This window comes from Chiloscyllium plagiosum, chromosome 40, assembly GCF_004010195.1.
Source record: "Chiloscyllium plagiosum isolate BGI_BamShark_2017 chromosome 40, ASM401019v2, whole genome shotgun sequence".
In the NCBI taxonomy this organism is placed as follows: Eukaryota; Metazoa; Chordata; class Chondrichthyes; order Orectolobiformes; family Hemiscylliidae; genus Chiloscyllium; species Chiloscyllium plagiosum.
The window spans coordinates 4,327,324-4,350,652 of record NC_057749.1 but is presented as its reverse complement, the minus strand read 5'-3'; the positions used below and the strand labels follow the sequence as shown (position 1 = coordinate 4,350,652).

General features: G+C 41.5%; 1 long non-coding RNA gene across 1 annotated transcript in view; it reads right to left on the bottom strand.

The window, feature by feature from the left end:
- LOC122542648 overlaps nt 1-23,329 on the bottom strand; it is an 89,735-nt gene that overhangs the window by 55,039 nt on the left and 11,367 nt on the right. The window contains exon 2 of the long non-coding RNA XR_006309842.1: nt 21,030-21,081. This is a non-coding gene — a long non-coding RNA (uncharacterized LOC122542648). The remainder of the gene's footprint in view (nt 1-21,029; nt 21,082-23,329) is intronic.

Below are 23,329 nucleotides of genomic sequence, written 5' to 3'. Positions count from 1 at the left end.
TCTTGACTATAGCATCGACATGAATGGACCAGGACAGATTGTTGGTTTGTTGATTTGATTTCACACTCATCAAACCCAGTAGCTGAACTTTGATTCACTCAACACTTTTCAGATATAGATTCACAAGGCTTCCCTCACCATAATGTGAAACATAAAACCAGGAACAGGATATGGAAATTAATTTGATTGCTTTCTAGGTTCGATAAAGTTCCGAATGACCCCAATAAATTATTAGCAAAACTAACAGCAGCAGTGCCAGCTTTCACCCTCTCATCTCTCAGGGGAGGCCTAGTGCTGTGATTGAAGCCTCACTAAATTTTTTTGAACACTCATTCATTGGATGAGGACATCACTGGCTAAGCCAGCATTTATTGCCCATCCCTAATTGCCCAGTGGGCAGTTAAGATTCAACCACATTTTGTGGGTCTGGGGTCACATGTAGGCAAAGGGAACGGTTTCCTTCCCTAAATTAAATTAGTGAATCAGATAGGTTTTTCTGACAATCAGCAATGGATTCACTTTCATCATTAATCTCTTAAATGCAAGAGGTATAGAAGGTAAGACAGACAAACTTAGGGTTTTGGATTACTATCTGGGAGTATGATGTTATTGCTATTACTGAGACTTGTTTGAGGGAAGGGCATGATTGGCAACTAAATATCCCAGGATATCAATGTTTCAGGTGGGAGAGAGAGGGAGGTAAAAGGGGTGGAGGAGTTGCATTACTGGTCAGAGACGATATCACAGCTGTGCTGAAGGAGGGCACTATGGAGGACTCGAGCAGTGAGGCAATATGGGCAGAGCTCAGAAATAGGAAGGGTGCGGTAACAATGTTGGGGTTGTACTCCAGGCCTCCCAACAGTGAGCGTAAGGTAGAGGTACAAGTATGGAGACAAATTATGGAAAGATGTAGAGCAACAGGGTGGTGCTAATAGGAGATTTTAATTTTCCCAACATTGACTGGTATTCACTTAGTGTTAGAGGTCTAGATGGAGCAGAATTTCTAATGAGCACCCAGGAGGGTTTTCTAGAGCAGTATGTAAATAGTTCAACTCAGGAAGGGGCCATACTGGCCTGGTGTTAGGGAATGAGCCTGGTCAGGTGGTTGAAGCATCAGTAGGGGATTATTTTGGGAATAGTGATCTCAATTCCATAAGTTTTAGAATATTCATGGACAAAGATGAGAGTGGTCCTAAAGGAAGAGTGTGAAATTGGGGTAGGCCAACTATACCAAAATTCAGCAGGAGCCAGGCAATGTAGATTGGGAGCAGCTGTTTGAAGGTAAATCCACATTTGATATGTGGGAGGCTTTTAAAGAGAGGTTGATTAGAGTGCAGGAGAGATATGTTCCTGTGAAAATAAGGGATAGAAATGGCAAGATTAGGGAACCATAGATGACAGATGAAACTATGAGACGAGCTAAGAGGAAAAAGGAAGCGTACATAAGGTCAAGGTGACTGAAAACACAACGCTTTGGAAGAATATCGGGAGTGTGGGACCAATCTGAAACGAGAAATTAAGAGGGCTAAAAGGGGTCATGAAATATCTTTTGCAAACAGGGTTAAGGAAAATCCAAAGCCTTTTATTTATATATAAGGAGCAAGAAGCTAATGAGAGAAAGGTTTGGCCCACTCAAAGACAAAGGAGGAAAGTTGTGCCTGGAGTCAGAGAAAATGGGTGAGATTCTTCATGAGTTCTTTGCATTGATATTCACTGAGGAGAGGGATATGATGGATGTTGAGTTTCGGGATAGATGTTTGAATACTCTTGGTCAAGTCAGCATAAGGAGGGAGGAAGTGTTTGATGTTAGAAAAGGCATTAAGATGGACAAGTTCCCAGGACCGGATGGGATCTATCAAGGTTATGAGGGAAGTGAGAGACGAAATAGCTGGGGCTTTAACAGATATCTTTGCAGCATCCTTCAACATGGGGTAAGTCCCAGAGGATTGGAGAATTATTAATGTCCCCTTGTTTAAGATGGGTAGCAGGGATAATCCAAGTAATTATAGATAGGTGAGCCTGACATCAGAGGTAGGGAAGCTGCTGGATGATACACTGAGGGATAGGATCTCTTCCCATTTGGAGGAAAATGGGCTTATCAGTGATAGGCAACATGGTTTTGTGTAGGGAAGGTCACGTCTTACCCACTTAATAGAATTCTTTGAGGAAGTGACAAAGTTGACTGATGAGGGAAGAGCTGTAGATGTCATATACATGGACTTCATTAAGGCTTTTGATAAGGTTCCCCATGATAGGTTGATGGAGAAAGTAAAGTCACATGGGGTCCAGGATGTACTAGCTAGATGAATAGAGAACTGGCTGGACAACAGGAGACAAAGGAAGTAAGAGTGGAAGGGAATTTCCCCAAATGGAGAACTGTGACGAGTGGTGTTCCACAGAGATCTGTACTGGGACCACTGTTGTATGTGATATACATAAATTATCTGGAAGAAGTTATAGGTGGTCTGATTAGCAAGTTTGCAGATGATACTAAGATTAGTGGAGTAGCAGATAGTAAAGGGGACTGTCAGAGAATGCAGCAGAATATAGATAGATTGGAGAGTTGGGTGGAGAGATGGCAGATGGAGTTCAATCAGGGAAAATGTGAGGTGGTGCATTTCAGAAGATCCAATTCAAGAGCAAACTATACAGTAAATGGAAAAGATCTAGGAAAAATTGATGTACTGAGAGATCTGGCTGTTCAGGTCCATTGTACCCTGAAGGTAGAAACGCAGGTCAATAGAGTGTTCAAGAAGGCATACAACATGCTTTCCTTCATCGGACATGGTACTGTAACAGGTCATGTTACAGTTGTATAATCTTTGGTTCGGCCACATTTGGAATACTGCATACAATTCTAGTCACCACATTACCAAAAGGATGTGAATGCTTTGAAAAGGGTGCAGAGGAGGTTCACCAGGATGTTGCCTGGAATAGAGGGCGTTAGCTATGAGGAGAGGTTGAGTAGGTTAGGATTATTTTCATTAGAAAGACAGAGGTTGATGGGGGAACCTGATTGAAGTCTACAAAATCATGAGAGGTATAGACAAGGTGGATAGCAAAAGCATTTTCTTTAATTGGGGGACTCAATTATTAGGGGTCACGATTTCAAGGTGAGAGCGGAAAACTTTAAGGGAGATATGCGTGGAATGTTCTTTATGCAGAGGGTGATGGGTGCCTGGACGGTGTTGCCAGCGGAGATGGTATAGGTGGGCACAATACCGTCATTAGACAGATACATGAATGGGCAGGGTGCAGAGGGATACAGATCTTTGGAAAATAGGCGACAGGTTTAGATAAAGGATCTGGATCAAGGCAGGATTGGAGGGATGAAGGGCCTGTTCCTGTGCTGTAATTTTCTTTGTTCTTTGTTCTTAATTCCAGACTTTCATCGAATTCAAATGCCATCATCTGCCATGGCAAGATTCAAACCTGGATCTCCTGAACATTACCTGGATTACCAGTCCAGCAGTAATACCATGAGGCTGTTCCCTCCCACATTTACCTTCATGATTTAAATGTGGCCTGACTGGCCAACCAGGCAGTGCAGCTGTTGTTCAAATTGCTGGATGAACTGTCATTTAGCGAGGGAAGACAAATTTATCAACTGGGAATTCAGAAGAAGAAGAGAGTGCTAAATGGAATTGGCCATGAATCCCATTGGGCTGATTTCAAATTGGATTCAGTTGGAGCTGCCATGGACTCTTGGCATGCCATTTATTTGCTTGGTGAAAGATTGAACAAAGATTAGCCCTTCCCTCACCCCCACACATGGATAAATAGAAGGAAGCTTCAGACTATCTACCTTATTTGATTTAGCTTTTGACAAATTCCTTTCCTTCATGAGATCTCAGTGATCCAAGTAGCTGAATAATGAACTTTTTCCACACAGTCATCTTTATCCTCAATTCTGATTCCCCTGTAGGAAACCCTCTCCACTCTTTTCTTTGTTTCTGATGTTATTTAATTTTCTCACAATTTGCGAATATCGCTGTCAAGGCCACTAGTCTTCAGAAAAGTTAGAACAACAAAGCTTCCATGTGCAATTTGCCTTTGCTGCAATCAAGGTAGGAAGACTGTGCAATCTTTCTCAAGTCTCACTAAACCACAGGCCTCCATATAAATTTGACTGTTTTATCCAGTTCCCAGTATGACCATTTGCTATGTTGCTGATCCCTAATTTCTCCCGAGAAGGTGAGCTCTTCTCTTGAGCTACAGAAGTCCACTTGGTGCAACTACACCCATAGTGTTGTCAAAAAGGGGGTTCCAGGGTTGTATGAGCACATAGACTAGTAAACCCCTCCAGCCTGCTTCACCATTCAATAGAAACATGGCTGACTTGATTGCTTCACATTTTTGCGTACTCCCTCAATAACCTTTGATGTCCTTGTTAGTCTGGAACCTGTCTTCGAAATATTCAACGTGTTTCCAGGATAGTGGGGAAGAGAACTTGAAAGACTCATGATCATCTGAGGTAGTTCATGTGACACAAATTGCAATCAATTGGCAAACAATGGACATTAACATAAAACCATCACCAATTGGATGGAGAGTCAATTTTGAGCATGGCGACACTCAGCGTAGTGGAAGGGCTTTTATGGTGCAGTGATAATATCCCTGCTCCAAGTCAGGAGGCCCAGTTTCAAGTCTGACTTATTCCAGAATGCCATCATTGAACAGGTTAATAGACAACATCTAGATCTCCAAGCAATGGATTTTTTGGGGCCCATCAGTATTGTCCAACCACTGGACCTGACGATCTAGGTTCAAACACCTATACCCACAGTGAGTGAAGACTCAAAGGTTGTCTGAATCACAGATGATACAGGTTAGGAGAGGTCTTTTGGCCCATCAAGTCTGTGTTGTTAAAACTATCCTAAATGTAGTCCCACTTTCCAACACAAGGCCCATAGCCTTGAATGATATGATATGACAAATGCTCATCCAAGCACTTTTAAAAGTTGTGAGGTTACCCATCTCAACTACTCTCCCAGGCAGTGCTTTACCAACCCCCATCATTCTGCAGGTGAAAACATTTTCCTCAATATTCCTTTTATCCACCTACCTTTCAACATAATATTATGCTTCCTCATTATTGACCTCTCAACGAAGGGGAACTGCTACTTTGCATCCACACTTTCCACACCTCCCATAAGCTTAAACATCTCTATTAGGCCTTCCCTCAACCTTCTCTGCTACAAAGACTATTGGTAATCTACAAGCATAGGCATTTCCTGATTGTCTCTGCTAGTGACCTCTCCAAAACCTGCAACTGATTAGTCAGATGTGACCAACTCTTCTCAAATCCAACTGATGCACTTCGATGGTTTGATGGGCTGATACATGTCCAAGCTTTGGAAATTAGAATCCCTAAAGTGTGGAAGCAGGCGATTTGGCCCATCGGGTCCACACCAACCTTCCAAATTCTAACAGGGGCTGGACATTCTGGATGCAGGGAAGTTGGTTCCCTTGGCTGGGGAAGTCTAGAACAAAAGTCACAGTCTCAGGATATGGAAAGATCAATTAGGAGAGAGCTAAAGAAACACTTGTTTTCTCAAGGATGGAATCTGCAAACGTAGAAGACTGTGGAGGCTGGATCACTGAGCATATTCAAGAAAGAGGTTAGTGTGAAAGTGTGAAGGGATTGAGGGTGGGGGGTGTGAGGGTTAGTGTGAAGGGAGAGAGGGTGAGGGGTGAGGGTTAGTGTGAAGGGAGTAAAAAAAAGTGGCTCAGTGGTTAGCATTACAGCCTCACAGTATCAGGGACCTGGGTTCGATTCCTGCCTCAGGTAACTGTCTGTGTGGAGTTTGCACAATCTCCATGTGTCTCCGTGGGCACACCCTGGGTGCTCTGGTTTGGTGCCACAATTTAAAGATATGCAAGTCAGGTGAATTGGCCATGGTATTAGATGCATTAGTCAGGGGTAAATGTGGGGGAATGGGTCTGGGTGGGTTATTCTTCGGAGGGTCGGTGTGGAATTGTTGGGCCAAAGGGCCTGTTTCCACACTGTACGGAATCTAATCTAAGGGCCTGTTTCCACACTGTACGGAATCTAATCTAACCTAGTTATTAAAGGCATTAAGGAAGGATGAAGAGAAAGCAGGAAATGGCATTCAGCGGAGGGTCGGTGTGGAATTGTTGGGCCAAAGGGCCTGTTTCCACACTGTACGGAATCTAATCTAACCTAATTATTAAAGGCATTAAGGAAGGATGAAGAGAAAGCAGGAAATGGCATTCAGCTAGAGGATCAGGTGAGGTAGGATTGAATAGGAGAGGGAACCTGAAGAACTAAATGGTTACTGGTGCTCCTAATTTCTGTGGTTTCTAAGTTTCTGTCCACTCAGCAAATGAAGAGGAAGAGGCGTAAAAGCAAAATCATTTTCTCTCATGATTTGCAACGATGGATCTCCTCTCCACCTCTCATGTAAAGTCCATTTGAGTCTAAACAAATAGGATTTTCTCCACTTTATAGTTGCAATAAACATTAAATACAACAAAAGAACTGTTGCCATATAAGAATTGTCTCCTGAGCGTAGAGGAGAGGATTGCTGTAGAACAACTTTTGTGAAAATGGGACGCATTATTGCAATTTTGATTGGAGGGAAAGCAAAAAAAAAGACAATCATCGAGTGATAGTTCAGTGTTAATCTTTAACAATTTTCTTCTTTGGAAGGAGCTAAACAATCACCTGGATAGTCTTCAGAAAAGTTAGAACAACAAAGCTTCCATGTGCAATTTGCCTTTGCTGCAATCAAGGTAGGAAGAATGTGCAATCTTTCTCAAGTCTCACTAAACCACAGGCCTCCATATAAATTTGATTGTTTTATCCAGTTCCCAGTACGACCCATTTGCTATGTTAGACTTAAAATAAAAAACATCCTTCAACTGGGTTTCTTTAATAAAGATAAAATTATTGTTTTTTTTTCATTGAAACAATAAAAATGCAGAACTAGTTAACGAATGTAATTCGTAAAGTGAAATTATAAATGCCTCCCCTTGAAATAACTCAACATAGATGGACAAACGTTGACATATACAATGGATAAAGAGAAAATACTTTTCTCTACAAAGTGCCATTTTGGGAAAGACAACAATTTCGGCCAATTTCGTTCCTGAAGAAATAAAATATGAGACTTGAGATGCTTAGTTGGTTGCCTCTGATGGCGTACAAAGACCAATTTCATCAATCATAGGCAGATATCTCAGGGAGCTTGGTCAATGCGGCTTGATCAGGAAATACAGTGGCTGGAACTCACTATCTCTCAGAGTAGTAGAAGCTGAAATCCTCATAACACTTAGGGGATTAATTAGATGTGCAGTTGTGATGCCAAAGAATGCAAGGTTTTGGACCCAGTGCTGGAAAACAGATATGGAATAGTTAAGTGGTTGGTTTTGACAGGCAATGATGGGCCGAAGGGCCTTTTCCTGTGCTGTTGATCTCTTTGACTCTATCATGGATTATTCTCAATGTTCTTCAGGAGAACACTCAAGGTTCTGACTGGGGCAGGGCTCCAGCTAGACCCAACAAGAAGACTCTTTTCGGAAACTGGAGAGATGAGCTGGGAAGGTCTTTTTCTCTTCCTGAAGAAGGGCTTATGCCCGAAACGTCGATTCTCCTGTTCCCTGGATGCTGCCTGACCTGCTGCGCTTTTCTAGCAACACATTTTCAGCTCTGATCTCCAGCATCTGCAGACCTCACTTTCTCCTCCTTTTTCTCTTTACCCAGGCTGATCATTAACTTAAAAATCTGAACAATTTCCAAAGCAGACGATACAAATTGATAGTCTTCAACCCTGGCAGGGAATTGCACTAAACACACAGTTATCACAAGACCTTCAGGAAATCTCTAGTTTTTTAAAGAAAAACATCCTTTTTATTAACTTCTTTAAAAATAAGGTATCTCCATCACATTCAAGCTCAAGTCCACCAAAACAAATAAATATGAAGCATTTTCATGACACTTTCCACTTCTAGATTATAAGGAGCAGATCGCTGCAGATACTGGAATCCACACTGAAACAAGAAAGGATTGGAAATCATAGCAGGTCAGGCAGCATCCAGGAGGAGAGAGCAAGCTAATGTTTTGAGTCAGGACGGTGCTTCATCAGACTTGTTTTCACTTTTAGTTTACTGTTCATTTGGCTTGGAGTCAGACAGGTTCAGTTCCCAAAATAGGGGCATGCACTTAAACTAAGCCAGCAGTTCCATGCAGTACTGAGGGAGTGCTGCACTCTTTGAGCTGCTGTTTAGCTTTGGGAGAAAAGATAAATTGAGGCTCTGTCTGTCAAGTCAGGTAATGGATGCAATCAATTCCACAGGCCCTTATTTGGAAGAGGAACAGGAAGAGTCTTTCATTTTTATGGGATTCTGGTTGATATGTATCGCTAAAATAAATTATCTGGTTATGTCCTCGTTATTGTAATGGGATCTCACTGTGCACAATTTGGGATCTCAGTCAAGTCCTGTATAACTGAAGCATAACCTCTTTACAATACTTTTGCATTCAATTGCTCTCAATTGATAATATTCTATTAGCTTTCTTAATTATTTACTAAGTATTTTGTGATTCAGTGGGATACCCAGATCTCTCTGTATCTCAAGATCTGCAACATCTCAGCATTTATATAATATGATCTAATATGCCCATTGTTTCAGAAGTCCCTACCCCTCCACTATGAATTCTGCATGTGATTGAATGCTTGTACTGTCCAGTTCAAGCTCAGATCATGATATTGCATACTCCTGGTCCTTCCTTAGTCTGCACCTCACTCCACCAAGCTGCCAATGTCAACCTAACCAGACTATTTCCCTAAAATGTTCCCACCTCACTTCTTGAGCAGAGACTTGACACAGATGCTAATGGAAGTGCCAGCCATTTATTGTTACAATGTAGCCATATCAGATATAGTAAACAAAGTAAAATTTAGAAAACTTTATGATCATAGTTTATAAATAATTGTATAAGACAATAAAATCTATATCTTGTTTTATTAAATAAATGGCCCACTTATATTATTGATGAAATTGCACAGTTTTAATTGTTTGGTTGTATGCAGCATGCGTGTTGCTGAAAGAAAAATCCATTTTGTTGAAACTTTTCATCTTGCACTCATCTGGGCGATTCACAGAAAATACCAAAGTAAAGAGAAAACAATATTTATACCATATAAGAGTGCTACTTGGTTGGCCTCCAGCTGCCACCCAATCAGCATTCTCTTTGCTTACAGTACAAATGTTGGTCTTCTCTTTAAATTGGCATTCTTGCAAATGATCCTGATAAATGTAAAATACAAAGTTTGACAAAATCCAGTGTTGTGCTACTGTGACAGAAGACGAGTAACCATGCAATTAGATTACTGTAGAATGTACATAGACTCTGAGAATCAGTTAGCTCATCTGAATGTTTACTTTAAATTGTGACTTCCATCTACTTCAGCATTAAGATTCTGTCCAGTGCTGAAGAGATTCATTGGCATTCCAAGTTTCAACAAGTCTGAGGACTGTTCAGCTCTGCAGCCAAGGATCTAAACAGTCTTAATTTCATTTTATTTTAAAGCAGTTACTAAATTGTATTCGCAGAGTAGAGGATGAATTCAGCGATGTAAGTGGGTAACAGGTTTGGAGAAGTGACAGATTTACAAATCACTGAATTGGCAAATCCTCAAAGGTCCACAGGAACTCTTGACTGATTGCTCATAATTCTATTAGGCACTGAGATAAAGGAAGGTTTTGATTTCCTTATAAGCCTTATTAAATCTTCTACATTATTCACAACTTTCGTCAATTTCTAAACCTATCAATCATACAGAACAACTTCAAATAAAATTCCCATAAACAAATGAGTGTAAGCACATGATTCCTTTTCTTCATTCACAAAAGTAAGTTTTCAAAAAAGTAGCCAATATTTCTGCTTAAACAACATCTCTCAACACCCCAAATTCTTCCACAGTGAATGGGACTGTGGTTAAATTAACATGACAGTCAATTTGGGCATAGATAAACTAAATGACACTTACTGCTGTGTTTGTGTTGGTGGCATCAGATGAAAGGCTGCAAAGATTTATGAGGAGCACCACATTTTCTGCAAACAGATATTTGACAATCATAATTGGCACACATATTTTCAGTTCTCCACAGAGCTATGAACTTAAATTAGGTATTCACGTACTGGAGTTAGGCTTAAATACAAGGTCGGATGTCTCTCGATTTGAAGTCAACGTTCACTCAGAATCACAAATTTCCACTATCTATCTCTATATGACTGATTCTTGACCCTTTGATCTTTAAGGGTACAGCAGGATGTCCCAATGAGGCATTTGGATCTGGAGTGTGGCTCTGCCTCATCATTGAAATGTTTTGCGATTCAAAACAGCTTGTCCCACTTCAAGGAGAGTTCCAGAGCCATCTTTGAAGTGGTTTCTCTTTGTCCTCCTCTGAAATGCTGGCCATTTGAGAGTTGAGAAACCAAGACCTAGAAGAGGCAATGCTTTTCGGTCGACTAGAGTGTGTCCAGTCCATTTGCAGGTGATTTTATCAGGAGGAATGTATGACAGAACCTTTGTTACCAAACAAATCCAAGGAAATGCCAAAAAAAAGAGAGCTTTTAATTTCATTCATCGACCTGACCAATGCATTTGGGTCAGTAAATCACTAGGCTCTATGGATTGTTCTCCAGAGATTTGATATCTAAGAAAATTCTTCCCAATCCTTCATCACGATGATATGACCTCTATTCCTGATGAAGGGCTTTTTGCCCGAAACGTCGACTTTCCTGCTCCTCAGATGTTGCCTGACCTGCTGTGCCTTTACAGCACCACTTTAATCTAGACTCTGGTTTCCAGCATCTGCAGTCCTCGTTTTTACCACGATGGTATGACCACAACTGCCTTGATCTGAATAGAGAGCAGACTATTATCAAAGTACACAATATACTTCCTGTCTTTGTTGACGTCTAATTGCCACACTAGATTTCCATTAATCACTGGTGTAGACCTGCAAGATAATCTTAATAACTCATATTCTCCCCATTGTGATGTTAATGCAGAAAGGGGATACCTTTAACACCACTGAATCAGTAGAGATTCAGATGTTGTTTGCTATTAGCTTTTTGTGTACGTTCAATATAATGAGAGATATCAGCAGCATGCATGAATTAAGAATCAGTAAGTCTTCCAAACCCTTATTAATACTAATTTAGCAATTTCTAATTACAGCAAACTTGCTAAACTAATCAGAAGATAATTATATTTTCTACATGGTTGCTGGTCCATGGAACAACCTTTCTTCAATTTAATGTCACGGCTGTAGCCAGTCCCGGAAGAGTGGATTTTAGAAATTTCCTTGATAACTCAAACTTCCAAAAGCATATGCATTCCATAAGCACTTTCAGTTTCAAAAGTCACTGCAGCACCTTAATTCTGTGGCCATAGAACTGGAGAAAGTTTGCTTTTGTTAATTAGACATAATGCTCAACATGTCAGCTTTAATTATAGATTGAAAGCTGCAGGGTCGCGAGGTAAAATTAATAAGGTGCTTTGCTTTCTATCCTCATTTCCAATTAGCTTCTAATATAGACACAAAAACATCCATCTGAATGTGTGCAGAGCTGGCATGGTGCAGTGGTTAACTCAAAACCCACTATTGCCTTGCAGGAAGATTCCAGATATATTTGCATTAGTTCCTGGTTCCTCAAATGACAGGCAACCTCTTCCAATGAAGAACAAAGAGGCCATTTGACCCACTGCACATGAACTGGACCTAGGAATTAGTCTTAAACCCCTGCTACTTCCATACACGTTGCAGAATTTCTCCCCTTCAAATTTTTTTCTCCTCTTCAAGCATGCTTCTGACAGACACAACAATATTTGCTGCTCAGATCACAGTAATTTGCAATGTAAAACTTCTCCTCATCTTTTCCCCTCACTACACCATTCCACACAAAGCAATTGACAGTGACACTGAAAGGATTCCCTGTGACTTTGGCAATTGGATAGCTACTTGTAATAGCATTTACTAGCCGACGTACATATTTGCTAACACTCAATAGTTTGACTTTGGTACAGTCAGATTTTTCAAAGTTTCATGGAATCATAGAATCCCTACAGTGTAGAAGGAGGCCATTCAGCCCATCGAGTAACACTGACCCTCCGAAGTGCATCCCACCCAGACTCAGGCCCCCCTCCCAATGTGGACAATATTTGTTACCCATCCTTAATTGCCCTGGAACTGAGTGGTTTGCGAGGTCATTTCAGAGGGTACCCAATAATCAACCACAACACTGAGAGTCTGGTGTCAACTATAGGTCAAACCAGATAAGGATGGTGGATTTCCTTTCCTAAAGAACATTAGAAAACCAGATGAGTTTTTTTAATTTTAGAATCTCTGAAGTGCAGAAAGACACCGTTCAGCCAATCAATTCTGCACCGACCCTTCGAAGAGCACACCACTCAAACCCAGACCCTACCATATTCCTGCAACCCCACATTTACCATGGCTAACTGAACTAGTGTGCACATCCCCTGACACGACTGGTCAATTTCCCATAGCCAATCCACCTAACCTGCGCATCTTTGGATTGTGGGAGGAAACTGAAGCACTCAAACCCACACAGACACAACGAGAACGTGCAAACTCCACAGTCACCCAAGACTGGAATCACAAAGTTCCACCATCTATCTCCAAATGACTGATTCTTGACCCAAGGCTGTAATCAAACCCAGATCCATGGTTCTATAAGACAGCAATGCTATCCACTAAGCCATCGTGCCACCCAAATCAATTATAGTTTTATGGTTGCCTTTGTTGACAATCAATTAAACTTAAAATTCCATCAGCTGCCATCACATAGGGTTTTAACCTCTGTCATTAGACCATTAGTTTGGGCCTTTGGATTGTTAGTCCAGTGACATTTCCCTCTCCAACACCATGTCGCTATCCAGATGCATCTTTCGAAGGAGACATCAACCCATGCCTCACACTTGGATCTTAACCTTCCTTAGACACTATTTTGAAGAGGAAGTTGGAAGTTCCCCCAAAGTCCTGCTCAAAATATCTCCCTCGATCATCATCACTTTAACAGTGTAATTGGTTATACACTATATACTTTGGGAGCTTGAATAGATTGCTACATTCGCTGACATTAGAACAGTGACTAAATTACATGAGTAGGCAGTACTGCACTGTTGTATAAGGTGATGATGATGTGGAGGTGCCAGTATTGGACTGGGGTGAACAAAGTTAAAAAGTTAGAAAGTAATGGTTCTGAACAAGTCAAATGTTCATGTTCATTTCACAATGAGTTCCACCCAGTCAATTAGCGTCACACCATCTTTGGGTGTAGAGAGTTGAGTTCTGCATATACCCAGAGAGTCCAAAGCAATAATATCTCATTAATAATGTAAATTGTACCCATGAGAATCATGCAATAAACTATCTTGCTATATATGACAAATGACTCTTCAGTTTAGATTCACCAACATCAGCAAGTTTCTGCTGTGCATTAATCCACTTAATATGCTAAAGCTCCCCCATTTGGAGAGATCACCAGCATCTCTCTGCGACAACAGTTAATTCAACAGGCCCTAGACCCAGCACAGACAAAAGAAGGATTGGTGGCAGCAAGCTACCCAAACCAAAACACCACCTTGGTCTCCTTTTATTCACTTCTGGGATGTGGACATCGCTGGTTAGCCAGCATTTATTGCCAGTCCCTGGTTACCCTTCAGAGGATGGTGGTGAGCTGTCACCTTGAACAGCTGACGTCCACTGTTAGGGTTGACCCACAATGCCACTAGCGAGAGAATTCCAAGATTTTGACCCAGTGACGGTGAAGGAATGGTGATAAACTTCCAAGTAGGAGTCAAAAAGTGTGGAAAAAGCACAGCAGCATCCGAAGAGCAGGAGAGTTGACGTTTTGGGCATAAGCTCTTCATCAGGTATATTTCCATCAGGACGGTGAGTGGTTTAGAGGGGAACTTGAAGCGGGTGGTGTTCCCCTGTGTCTGCTGTGCTTGTCCTTCTAGATGGAAGTGATCGAGAATTTGAAAGGTGCTGCCTGAAGATCTTTGAAAGCACCCAAACCAGAATGCCACATGGTGGCAACAGCAGTGACTGGAAATATGACATGTAAGAGAGAAATCAGCCATATTATTGCAAGATTTATTAATATTTAAAGCCAATTTTCTTAGATAAAAGCTGTCATGACACTATCTGAAAAAGAGCATCAATGTTCCGAGTATATGGGTTAATGTTTTCCCTCCAACCTGCATCAATAAATTCACCAAATCATTGTGGGGCCATCATGAGGGAAATATGTCTGCTTTGCTGGATAGCAAAAACAATATCTTGTAGTCATTTAAAAGTCCTTTTGCATCAGGAAAACATTAAGGACGCTATAGAATTTGTTTCCAGGGGAAGGATATTGATAAACTTGAAAGGGTTCAGAAATGATTTACAGAGATGGAGGTTTTGAGCTACAGGGAGAGGCTGAATAGGCTGGAGCTATTTTCCCTGAAGTGTCAGAGGCTGAGGGGTGACCTTATAGAGGTTTATAAAATCAAGATGGCCATGCACTGGGTGAATAGTCAAGGTCTTTTCCCCAGGGTGGGGGAGTCCAAAACTAGAGGGCATCAGTTTAAGGTGAGAGGGGAAAGATTCAAAAGGGACATGACTGGCAACTTTTTCACGCAGAGGGTGTACGGAATAAACTGCCAGAGGAATGGGTGGAGGGTGGTACAAATACAGCATTTAAGGTAGCATCTGGATGGGTATAAGAAAAGGAAGGGTTTAGAGGGATATGGGCCAAGTGCTGGTAAATGAAACGAGAATAATTTGGAATATCTTGTCGACATGAACTAGTTGGACTGAACAGTCTGTTTCTGTGCTGTACATCTCTATGACTCTGTGAAATTGAAAGGCTCAGTGGTTAGCATTGCTACCTCACAGCATCAGAGTCCTGGGTTCAGTTCCATGCTCGGGCGACTGTCTGCGTGGATTTTGCACATTCTCCCAGTGTCTGCGTGGGTTTCCTCGGGGTGCTCTGGTTTCCTCTCGCAGTGCAAAGATGTGCAGGTTAGATGGATTAGCCATGGGAAATTACCCATAGTGATTAGGGATGTGCAGGTTAGGTAAATTAGCCAAGGGAAATGCAGGGTGATAGGGTTGGGTCTGGGTGGTGTGGACTCGATGGGCCAAATGGTCTGCTTCCACATTGTAGCGATTCTGTGAAACAAGAGGCAATATGACGATCTTAGAGTCTTAGAGGTATATAGCATGGAAACAGGCCCTTCAGCCTCACCTGCCTGTGCCAACCTTGTGGAAATTTTCTTAATGTATAAATTTGATGCGTTAGCAGTCCCTTAAACTCCATTCTGAACACAGAGGGAGGTTTAAAGACAACTGCAGTAAAAAAAACAACAGATATCCCACCCTAATTGGAGATGAGTGTTGAGCGAAGGTCTTTAAAACTATAAACTGGAGGTGGCGAATGTGTGATTCGCTCAAGTAAGTGTATGACAACCAATTAGTCTTTTATCTGTTTGTCAGATAGTTTATTTTTTAAAAAAAACAAGCAAACCGTGGCAACTGCTGAGAGGATTGTGAAGCAGCTGGATCTGTTTATGAAGAGATGCTTGCTGAAGGTACTGGAATATTCAACAGCAAAGATAAGGTAGACAAGCTGAGTCCTGTGGGCAAGAAGCCATGAGAAGAGGGTGGTACATGTCGAACAGTTATCTGTCAAAAATTACTACTTCACCTTGGATTGGAACTTATTGTTTTTCCACTTGACGTAGTAGGCTCCCAACTGTCAATGTATAATTATACAAGTTACTGTTCCATTGCTTGCTGTCTATTGTTTATTTAATAACTGTGTCTAATATTTCAAATTGAGGTTGATGTCTAATTTGGTGCTCTAATCCTTTTAGAGGCTGGGGATGGAAGGGATTGATTCTTCTGCCTTACAAATAAATTGTCAATGGTGATTCTGAACGAAGCCCTGTTTTACAGTGTGTGGCAGCCCTGCCTTTGGACCAGGAGGTCCTGATTTGAATCCCACTCCTTGATGCTCAAGGATGGTGGTTTTGTATTGCAGAGTCAAAGAGTGTAGTACTGGAAAAGCATGGCCGGTCAGGCAGTATCTGAGGAACAGGAGAGTCGATGTTATGAGCATAAGCCCTTCATCGGGAGTGCAGCCTCAACAGCTGATTATCAAACTGCAAGTCTCTCCAGTAAGTTTAACTTGGACGGAAGAGAATTAGCAGTCCCGGGTCAGCAGAAACTGGTGTGGTGAGATGCCCTGCGAGTATTGTACCCCTCTGACAACAGGAGAGTGAGCTCCTTCAGAAATGATCAGCTACAGATACAACTGTTAGCCTTCGTAGAGTCATACAGCACGGAAACAGATCCTTTGGACCAAACAATCTGTGCAGAGCATGTTCCTAAACTAAACTAGTCCCACCTGCCTCCACTTGGCCCATATCCCTCCAAATATTTCCTACTCATGTACTCATCTAAATGCCTTTCAAATGTGTAACTAGCCAAATCCACCACTTCTCCCTTCAGGCAGAAGGTACAGAGGCTTGACCACATGTACCAACAGGTTCAAGAACAGCTTCTCCCCTGTCGGTAATAGGCTGATGAATGGACTCTCTAGCTTCAGATAATGTTAATCTAATTAATGTTGATCTTGCCTCGTGCACCTCCACTTATGTCTCACTCTGTCCGAAATTTTTTCACCCTGTGGCTCAGTGGTTAGCACTGCTGAAATTTTTTCACCCTGTGGCTCAGTGGTTAGCACTGCTGTCTCACAGCACCAGGGTCCCAGGTTTGAATCCAGCCTCGGGCGACTGTCTGCGTGGAGTTTGCACATTCTCCCCGTGTCTGGGTGGGTTACTCTTCGGAGGGTCGGTGTGGACTGGTTGGGCTGAAGGGCCTGTTTCCACACTGTAGGGAATCTAATCTGTGATCTGTATGTCCTTGCTTACTATGACCTGACTGTACTGCTCACAAACAAAGCTTTTCACTGTAATTTAGCACACGTGATAATAAATCAAATTAATCAAAATCAGTCAAGTTCATTCCACACGCAAACTATTCTGCATGTTAAAAAAAAATGTTTCTCAAGTCTTTCTTTTCTTATCATATTTTTATCCATCCTAGAGAAACACCACCTGCTATTCGTCATATCTATACCCTTTATTATTTTATAAACCTTTTAATGTCACCTCTCAACCTCCTATTCTCCAGTGGAAAAAAGTCCCAGCCTCTCCCTGTAACTCAAACCCTTCATTTCCAGCAAAATCCTCGTAAATCTCTACTGAACCCTCTCTGGCTTAATAATATCTTTCCTCCAACAGGGTGACCAGACCTGGACACAATGTTCCAGAAGAGGGCTCACCAATGTTTTATAAAATCCCAACATAATGTCCCAACTCCTATATTCAAAAGGTCTGCTCAATGAACGCTAGTATACTAAATGCCTTCTTTGCCTGTGAAGAAATAACATGTGAATTGTGATATTAGGCCCAGTAATTGAATTTGGATCTCATAGTCAAGGTTCAGTCTTCACTTTCAAATGGGAATCAAATAAGCTTTGAAACAGAGGAATAATTACAAGGCTGTGAGAGAAGTTGGACTCACAATTGCTTTTGTAACGTACGAGCAGGGGCTAGATGGGGTGAACGGGCTCCTTCTACTCTGTTCAATAGAGAACACTTCAGAGTGCTTCTTTTGGGCAATGGAACGTCAGCAGAGACTATAGCATGAATTTTTGATCACACATTAGGAGAACAGTTGGATAGTTCCTGGCTCTGGAAAACTGACTCAAAACGTGTGGTGCTGGAAATGTGCAGCCGGTCAGGCAGCATCCGAGAAAGCAGGAGAGTTGATGAAGAGCTTATGGTCGAAACGTCAACTCTCCTGCTCCTCGGACGCTGCCTGACCGGCTGTGCTTTTCCAGCACCACACCTTTTGACTCTGATCTCCAGCATCTGCAGTCCTCACTTTCTCCCTCTGGAAACCTGACTCAGGAAAAAGTGCCCAGGAACTTGTGGAGTTGCCATCCAGGCTGCAGAAGGTTTTATAGAAGTTGTGGTGGGGGACTCTGGAATCAGGGCAGAGGCTCCTGCACACAGAATGGAGCAGGTTAATATTGTGCACTGGCACTTTGTCCAAACAACATAAAAGGAAGCAAACTTCTCCTTGCCCAGCACTCATCCATCACAACCCCCTCAACCCCTCCCCCTCATACATTCCTGTAATCCCATCCATGCCTTCTCATAATCTCTCATGACAACCAACCCATCTCAGTGAAGCCTAATACCCTCCATGTAAATCAATTCCCCTTTATTATCCCCTGGCCTCTTATAACCTCCATGCCAACTTATACCAACTACGGCCCTTTTTTACCCTGTGAACTTAGTGCCAACTAATGCCAACCCATAACCCTCAGCCCACCACCATTTGCTCTTCCATTTACCATGCCAATGCACCTAGTTTCACCATGGACAGATCTCATACTGAGATTAAATGTAGTTTTTTTTTGTGTCCATTAATGAATTATTTCAAAAGAGCATCCTCACTGATGAAAGAAACACTAAGTTTAACCTCCTGTGATCCCTTATAAATACAAGCATTGGGTTTCAGAGTACCACTTCAAAGAGTGGAAAAGTATTGAAGCTATCAAACTGTGAATTGACAGACACCCCACTAGGATAAGAAAAGGTTGTGAAGTTAATTGTGTAACACTAATCCTGTAACAATAATCCTCAGAGTTATGTCAATACAGAGAATGGACTATCAAGCATTGATTTTGTCGTTAATAAAACAAAAAAAAGGAGACTTTTTTTCAAATATTTAAACAGGTGTTTTAAATGCCTTGATAGCTACATGCCTTCTTTAGTGTACATTCATATCTATTTCAGCAATTCCAAAGGCATCTTTCCACTCCAGAAGGGCAGATGATCTCCCTAGAGTACATATTTAAAATGGTGATTTAAATTATCTCAGAACAGATCGAAAGAGTTCAAATTCTGTTTTGAACATCCACTTCTGAAAATCAGATCAAAAATGCCTCCCAAAAGTTTAGGACTTGCAGGTGAGTGATTGTGAACTGGAATAATGCTTGGAAAAGGCCCAACATGCTAACAGCATGTAGCCTGGTGTTGAAGCTGCAATATAGTCGCTGAAGATCCAATGTAACTTGACAAATCTGAGCAACCAATTACTAGAAAGAAAAATAAACAGAACATTTATTGGAAATAGTCAACAGTTCTGGCAACATCTTTGGAGAGAGGATCTGGCTTAATGGGCTAAAGAAAAACTGAAAGTATGGCAAATGCTGGAAATCTGCACAAAAACAGAAGTTGCTGGAAAATCTCAGCAGGGCAGCAAGGTGGCTCATTGGTTAACACTGCTGCCTCACAGTGCCAGGGACTTGTGTTTGATTCCAGCCTCGGGCGACTGTCTGTGTGCAGTTTGCACATTCTCCCTGTGTCTGTGTGGGTTTTCTCTGGGTGCTCTGGTTTCCTCTCACAGGAAGGCAAGATGGAAGCCATTCTACACAGAACTGGAGGCCCTCCTGACCTGCCTGAGTGCAGTAGCAGTGGTAAGCTTTGGCTATAGAGTAGAGGGGCAACTCTTATATCATCAGTAGACTCAACTCAGCACTTGATGTGATTCCACTCCACATTCAACACTCCACTTTTAATCAATTTCAAGCCAGCTGGAGAGGTATATTCAAAGAGATTTAGCTTTTCTTTGTTGGAGCCAGTTTATTGACTTGCTCAATCTCTCAGCTCCCATTGCATGCCCAGTGTCACAGCTGAGCCCTATTTATGTGTGCTCAAAACAATAGTGCCTATCAGTTATGACCTTTAACTTCAAAAATGACCCTCAGGTTAAACCACCACTAGCTATCTCTCTATCTCTCTCTCTCTCAGAGAAAGCAGATCTGTGGTCTGGTAAAATATGACCACTCTACCTTTAGTTGGTAAAGGGACTGCCCTGCTAGTCTGACAGAGTGTTTCTAGCATTTCCTGTTTTTGCAGCTCACTCAATTAAGCTGGAGGGCTGACAAAAAAACAAAGGTGCAAATTCGAGATATCAGATATTCTCCTCTCTTCTCAGATTTCCATGTGTTCCTCGAGCTGAGAGGCTAGAACTGTCAGATGGGACTAAACAAATTGAGGCTCCTTCCTCTGATAAAGGTTCAGGGATATTCTAAATTATAATGTGGCTTGATAGGGCAGATGGGGAGAAGATTTCCCTCTACTTGTGCGTAGACTGAAACTAGGATTATAAAGGCAGTCACTAATAAGAGAATCATTAATAGATTTAATAAGAAATTCAAGTCAACCATCTTTAACCAAATAGAGGCTACAATTATGGAGCTTGTGGATAGCGCATTTGTGAAAATGTGTTAATGAAGGAATGAGAATTTTCAGACAGTGTTAAATAATGTGGGGTCAATAGTGGCTTAGATGGAGCACTAGCAAATGACCAATTTCTGTGTTGTTCCTTTTATATAGTTTGCAGCCTTTAAAAGGAGTTCCTTTATCTCATCAACATTCCCCAGAAATTGAACAACCTTCCTATCAGTGAGAGGGAATCTGAAATGCTGCAGTGCTGAACTGTACTGTGCAGGAGTTCCTTTTTTTATATTCCAAACCACTTTTAGGGTTTAATAAGATCTAACCTTAGATGCGAAATGAATCACAACTAGGTTCATTAAGTTTTAAAGCAATTTAGATCAGCATTTTAACTGTCCTTCCTGGCTTAACAAAGGCCATCTTGCAGATCATTGGCTTCTGAACTCTGAAACGTAGCATTTTCCTCATCTTGCTACAGATGATTAATTAATAGATGCTCCATTAACATAGCCAAATTTCTGTATGGAAAAAGAAAGCACTCACTGAAGAAATTTATATGACTTAAAAATTTAACTGTTGCTGATTTCAAGCATACAAAACAGAGTCACTAAAGCCTGAGAACGATAGAGTTCTGTTGCTCATAGCTGCTGGACTCACCCTTACCTTCAATGGTGAACATATCTCAGGATCTGGGTAGCAGGCACTTGGAGTGATCCTGTAAGAAAATTCGGAAAGGGCAGTCCATGACACCATACTTCTTTTTGCATCAAAATGTGAAACACAAACAAATTCCTGTGCTTCCACCACCATTGCACCCAACATCGCCACCTGATTGGTTTTACATTGCATACCCAAGAGCCAAATTTCTTTTATTGTTGAAGAACATGCCAGACCAGAGAGTTCGGGGTCTATGCTTAGTGCTCCTACTACAAAATCCCAACACAATCATACCATTAGCACTGACTTCATACAAGAACAATGGAGTAGTCCTGATTGGAATAGCATTAGGAAGCTGAACTACTCCTTACACTGAGAGTTCAATGGGTTTACCTCCAGCTGTGCCTTATGCCTTTAAGTTGAAATTCTTTACGAAAGTGTGATATAATGGGTCAAGTATAATCTGAAACGACATATACAGATTTTGCAGTAATGTGGGCTGTGCTCAAAACTCAGACAGACTCAAAAGGCATCACAGTTGCTAAGATGAAAGAAGCATGCATTGATTGTATTGATTTGTCACTGACTGAGCGTGGTTTTCCTGTTGCAGTTCACCGAGTATGGGTTGCTGTGGCAACATGCACTTTTTTGTACATGCATGTTGTCTCTCGGATTAAAGGCTTCATTGTGTTTTGTGTCACGTAGCTGACTGTGGATCACTCCTGCTCTCCAGTAATTTTAGAATTCCATCATCTGCTATTCTTTGTGCTTTTAATCTGTTTGTTACAATAAATGTCTCAAAATGTAAAATCTTGTTCAGCACTTACCTTGAAGTTTGAATTTCGGTTTTAAACATTTTTCATCAATAAAGGTATCATATCACTGCAATACCTCAAAGGCATGTGGAAAGAGTTTCAGGCTGACAATCAATTAATAATGCACCTGCCTTAAGCATCATCATCCCTGGGGTGGAGCTTAAACACAAGGTGTTACTTATTGCACCACAAGATTTCTCATTAACTTTTACACTCAACTAAAAACCGATGTTATACACTTCTGCCACTGTAGCATTTGGCGGATATCATTAACAGTAACACAAGCCTCAAAAATGTGTTGTGAACCAGATCAGACCCCCTCAAAATATTTTAAGAAGGTAGCCTAGACCTTAACTTTCTCTTTATTTTAAAGACATAATGTATTGCAGATGCAATTCGATTGGTCGACATTAAGTAAAACACAACTTATTCAACTCTATAGTTAAAATATGACAAAAGAAAGAAGAACTTGGAATATCTTAACTCTTTTGGAAAACTTTATAGAATAATCGATACAGTAACTATTATTAATTAACTGTTCAAATAAAGTAACATCCCATAAACACAAGCAAATTCAGAAGGCCATATTTAGTCTCACATTCAATCTAGCAGCCCAGGAAGTGAGCCCCTGCTTTTGACTGTAATCGAGAGAGAGTAGAAAGAGCTTCCATTTCTTCAACACACCAACAGCAACTGCTGCTGAAATATAAAAACTAAAAATCCAGGATCTGTGAGAGATTGACAACGCCCATTCAGACATTCAGTTCTTATTGTTCCCACTTTAAAAAAATAAAGCCAAGGGATCACAAGTTATTTATCTTCTCATAGACTGCTTGAGACCTGTCCCCAATCTCCCTCTTAAAGAAACCGGAACGAAACACACCTCTTAAATCCACTGCATTGTCACAAATGGTGGAAACTCCTTCCTGTTTCAGGTTGCACTATCCCATTTCTCATGTCTCTCTGACTGTTAACTATTTTTATTAGCAATACCATGAGTGTTGCAACTTGCATATCTTCACAGCCTTCCTCTAGAGATAATGGTCTGGATGTAATGGATGATTCTGCACAATGATTGATGGTCAGACAGACTATGATAACTCCACATACGTTCGAGACACCACCCACACCCTCCACCTCCTCCAAGACTTCTGTTTCCCCGACCCCCAAAGCCTCATCTTCACCATGGATATCCAATCCCTCTACACCTCCATCCGCCATGACCAGGGCCTCCAAGCCCTCCGTTTTTTCCTCTCCAGACGTTCCCAACAGTACCCCTCCACCGACACTCTCATTCGTTTGGCCGAACTGGTCCTCACCCTTAACAATCTCTCCTTTGAATCCTCCCACTTCCTCCAGACCAAAGGGGTAGCCATGGGCACACGTATGAGCCCCAGCTATGCCTGTCTCTTTGTTGGATACGTAGAGCAGTTGATCTTCCGTAATTACACAGGCACCACTCCCCACCTCTTCCTCCACTACATTGATGAC